This window comes from Hippopotamus amphibius, chromosome 9 (genome assembly GCF_030028045.1).
Source record: "Hippopotamus amphibius kiboko isolate mHipAmp2 chromosome 9, mHipAmp2.hap2, whole genome shotgun sequence".
NCBI lineage: Eukaryota > Metazoa > Chordata > Mammalia > Artiodactyla > Hippopotamidae > Hippopotamus > Hippopotamus amphibius.
The window spans coordinates 124517767-124523140 of NC_080194.1; positions in this window are offsets into that span (position 1 = coordinate 124517767).

Consider the following 5374-nt stretch of genomic DNA (forward strand, 5'->3'; position numbering starts at 1 on the left):
TCAAACAGATCCTTGTACATCCAGCAATCATTCACAGCAGCCAAAAGGTGAAAAAAGCCCAGGTGTCCATCAGTAGATGAATGGATAAACTGAATGTGGTTCAACCATACAATGGGATACTATTCAGCCATTACAAAAAAAATACTAATACATGCTACAACATGGATAAACCTTGAAAATGTTATGCTAAGTGAAACGAAAGTCACCAAGGGACAGTATATTAGTTAGGTAGGGTTGCCTTGACAAAATACCACAGACTGGGGACTTAAACAACAGAAATTTATTTTCTCAGTTCTGGAGCCTAGAAGTCCAAGATCAAGGTGTCAGCAGATTTCGTTTCTTCTGAAGTAGCCCTCACCGAGAGGACCTTCCCATTTACCTCAGGAATTAGACGCTGTCTACCTTAGAAGGACCCAAATTCCCACCCAGTACAGGAATCCCCCCCAAAATAACTCTCTCAGAAACCTCTGTTTGAATACCTCCAGTGACAGGGAACTCACTACCAGAGAGCACTAACTCTGCTGTTTTGAATACAAGGTGAGGCCCACAACCAGCCATGGTGCTCCAGATCTCCTCCCCACCTGCCGCTGCACCTTCCCACAGGAAGCCAGGGACATGCACCACGAGGGTCCGCTGGAGAATGGAGACCGCCTCTCCCCTGATCTCAAACAAGCAGCCCCCCATTAACCCTCAGCACCCGTCCACCCCAGACAATTCCTTCTGCCTACAAGAGAACAGATTTTTGTCAATCCTCTTTCCGAAGTTTCAGTGCATCCTCTCTACCTCCCACAGGGGAGAGGCAACGTGAAAGAGACAACTAATCTCTGGAATGTGTACAGCACCGCAGGCTTCTCCAATCACTTTGCCATTTCCTCTTGAACTTGATCCTGAGGCTGCCACGGAGACAGGCTGCACCCGCAGGAACCTGTGACCTAGGCCCCCTAATTCAGGAAACTCTGCAGCTGTCACTCCTAGCTCCTTTTCAACACCAGGGTGTGGTGGGGGGAGAGCCAGTTTGGGGAGCTCATTCCTTCCTACAGCTGCAGGATTCAGGGCCCGTCCTGCCCCCTAGCCCCCAGTCCTACCCCTCCCCTCGGCGAGCACCCGCTCAAGTCAATCAACACTGGAACCTGCAACTCAGCAGGGCAAGAGAAGAGAGGGGACCAAGGCAGGGTATGGCACCACCCCCACCCCCAGCCCAGGACTTGCAGGGCAAGGAAGGGCACACAGAACTCCGGAGAGAAAGAAAAAAATGCCACAACGACGGTAGCATCCAAGAAGGCCCAGAGAGGCAGCTGGATAAGGAAGGGGCCGTGGGATGGGCTCAAGTGAGACAGGGGAGAGCCAGAGACTACAAAGTCTGAGGCTAAGGACAGCATGGCCAGCCAGCTCCAAGAGGTGGCTGGAGGATTTTCATGTGCTTTACATACTGGTCTGAGGCCAGTTAACCAACCGCCAAGGAAGCCAAGGTCACAGGGAGCTCCCCCTCTTTCCGCTAGACAGCCCTTCAAACATCTCACAGAGCTGGGGTGAATGCTCTGCTACCAGAGATGCCCCCAAATCAGGGCACAAGCAGCACTTACTTATCATAACCCACCCTGTGCTAGAAAAGCATAAACATGGCTCCCAAATATCCATAAACTACACCAAGAAAGCAAGAACTGGAAGCACAGGAGATGAAAACCACACAAAGGTGCGTACACAGAATGGAGCCATTCGTAAGCCTGATACAAAAGCAAACGGCACTACAATCGTAAGTCCTCACATGTGTGTAACTTGATCACTTGCCAATTCACAGTGTCCTTAAAATAAGAACAAACCAACTGTTCGGGAGAAGTGAAATTATTTCTGCTACTGAGACTCGACAGGAATTTCTTCTGAGGAGCTTCACAAAGAGGACACGGTGTAATGCAATGATCCTTGAGATCAGAGCAGACATACATTTCCCATGAGGTTTAATCTCTAACAAAGACCTTAAAATGGGGTGGGGGAGGCCACCAGGAGCTAAGAATGCCCAGCCCCCTCCTGAAAGAAACCACCACCAAAGAGGGGGTGGCACACACTTAGAATGTCCCTCCACAGCCACACTGGTGGCAGAATCAATAGCCTGGCACAATCTATTTGGGTAACAGTATCTACTAAAATATATTCATAATAGGCGTAAGTTGGAAGCAACCTAAATGTCCATTGTTAGGTGACTGGCTAAACAAATTGTGTATATTCATACAACGCAATATACTTAGCAATACAAATGAACAAACTGCTGATATACACAAAACCATACATGAATCTCAAAAAATCATATGAAGCCAGACAAAAGGAATATATATACTGTACCTTTGCATGACGATCTAAAATAAGCAAAACTAGGGAGTTCCTTGGTGGCCTGGAGATTAGGATTCGGCACTTTCACTGCCATGGGGGGCGAGGGGGGCGGGGGTGGGGGGTGGGGTGGGAGGGTGTTTAATCCTTGGTCAGGGAGCTGAGATCCCCACAAGCTGAGTGGCGCCACCAAAATATATAACTAACTAAACTATCAACTAACTAAATAAACAAAAATAAGTAAATAAAATAGGCAAAACTAATCTATAGTAATGGAAAGTAAAACTGGGGAATTCCCTGACGATCCGGTGGTTAGGGCTCTGGGCTTTCACTGCGGAGGGCACCAATAGCCATTACCTGGTTTCCATGCCTTACATTAGGTAGGCAAGATGTTAGCACTGGGGGAGGAGGGGCGAAGGGTGCCTCCCTGTACATTTCTATAATTACTTCCAAAAATTAAGTTTTAAAGAAGCAAACCACTTGAGGGTTTGATGGGGTGCCAGCTACACGGGTGTATATTCAGTTTATGAAAATTCACGGAGCTAAACACTTCAGTTTTGAGCCCTCTTCTGAGTGTACCTCATGTTACTTCAATAAAAGGTTTTTAAGACAGGTTTTGTTGAATTTTGCATTGATCTTTTCATTGATCGCTGTCCTAGACACCTCCCCTTCACAAAAAATAAAGCCCAATCTTCTTAGCGCGACTTGGGAAGTCCGGTTCCCACATCGTCTCCATTTCTTCCTGCCGCCAGGCCAGTGTGGGCACTGCCCGCAGGACACCCTGCCCTTTCCGACCCCCAGGTCTGGCTCCCACGCCCGGACCGCGGCCTTCCCCATGGCGGTGTGGCCAGAGCAGGAGGCACACAGGGCTCCCAGACTCCGCAAGAAGAAAAGAGTGAGATATTTCGTGCCTAGTTTCTTACATTCATCACCTGTGCGGAAACGACAACGTTTCAGGCACTGCGGGTTAAAAGGAAACGCGTTATTAAAATTAATGTCACTTGCTCCCTTCCGACCGCAGCCTCTAGACCATCGTAAGCCACGTGTGAGGCGCGCCGGACTTCCGCCGCGCAGCGCGGGCGCCACCAGCAGGGGCCGCGTCCTCCGCGCCCGCGGGCGCAGGGGAAGGCGGCGAGCGCCTCCGGGCGGAGAATACGCGGGAACCGCGGGTTTGCGGCGTTTGTGTGCGGAGCGTGCGAGAGAGCGCGCGGGGCGGGGCCGGGCCCCCGGCAAGAAGAGCTTGCAGTCGGGAGCGCGCGAGACGGCCTGAGGCACCAAGGAGCATGCGCGCCAAGGGGCGGGGCGGGGCGAGTCCGGGAAAGGGTGGTGCCCCGGCCGCGCCCCTGACTCTGGCCGCCTTCTGGTGAGACCGCCTACGGTCGCTGGGCACGCCGCGGCTGGTCTGGGGTTCGGTTATGCCCCTGATCCCGCCCCCGAACCCCGGCTCTGGCCTATAGGAACTGAGTAGTCCCGCGGACACCGGAAGGAGGCGGAGCCTCCGCCCTTACTGGGCCAGAAGGCCTGGTTCCACAGCGCCCTCTATTGACCCTCTTAGGAGCTGCCTGGAACCCGTCGGACGCGCCTTGCACCTGGCCAAAAGGGGTCGCTCTGCTGGCCTTGGAAAGGGGACGTGTCCCGCCCAGATCCTAGATAAGCCCCTTCCTTCAAACACGCATTTAATTTATGTAAATATATCTACATATGCTCCAAAAGAAAGAAAACCACAGTGATAATGCTAAGTGAAAGAAGCCAGACTCAAAAAGCTAAATATGTAATGTCATATACTGTAAATGAGTATATATAGTATATGACCTTTTGGAAAAGGCAAAACTACAGGAACCATAGGAATAGATCAATGGTTGCCAGGGGCTGGTGGATCACAAAGGGATACGTGGGAACACGGGGATGAAACTAATTTATATCTTGATTGTGGTGACAGTTATGCAACTATAAACATTTGTCAAAACTCCCACAAGCAAAAACTAAAAAGTGAATTTTTACCAAAGTTAAATTGCACTTTAATTTCTTTAAACACTAAAAAAAACAAAAAGCAGATTGGTGTTTGTCAGGGGCTCAGAGAAGGGAGGAATGGGGAGAGACTGATTAATGGGTAAGGGGTTCATTTTGGAGTGAGAAGTGTTTTGGAACTAGATAGAGGTGATGGTTGCACAGCATAGTAATGCAGTAAATGCCACTAAATTGTTCACTTTTAAATGCTTCATTTTATTACGTGAATTTCACTTTTAAAAAAGTATTAAAAGTTCTTAAAAAAAAAAAATGCAGGCTCCTGCCTGCCTTTCTAGTCAAGAGATTCATGTCTGAAGGCATTCAATGTGGGGTGAGATGTGAACCAGCTATTCTTCCACTCTGGCCTCAGTCCCCATGTACCTGTCATGTACTTGAGGAAAAGCAGGTCAAGAGGGACATGTTATAAAGTCGTCTCTGGTAGTAGAGGATTAAGGAATTTAAAGGACCACCCTCATATCAATTAGGATGTAATGTCCTTGTGTCATTATGATTCCCAACTTTCAGAAGAGAAAATTGAGTCTCAAAGATCAAGTGGTTTGCCCAAGGTGGAACTGATCACCAGCAGACCAGCTCCAGGACCTGAGCTCTTAAACCCCACACCATGAGGGAGTACTTCCTTCTGTCCTATAGATGAGGATACTGAAGTTCAGAGAGGTTACACAAGCCGAGGAAGTAGCAAAGCCTAGGGATCAATCAGGACCCCTGAACATCTCGTGTCCTTTCCCTACGAGATAGGAACCCATAGCTTGGTTGTTCATTCTCTCCTTGCCTCCCACCAAGGATGAGGTGGGAACCACTGACCTCACCCCCAACACCATCTCCCATCTGTGCAGAATCCCCAGAGTAAACCCAAGGAATCTGAGGACCCTGATTTTTCATCATAACACCACACATAAGTTGAGGAAGTCATCACGCACACGCATATCCAATCCCCTTACAGTAGGTCCAAATAGCACCCCCTACGCTACCTCAGGAAGCCTTTGCCAACTCCTCAGGACAGCACACACCCAGGAGACACAGAATC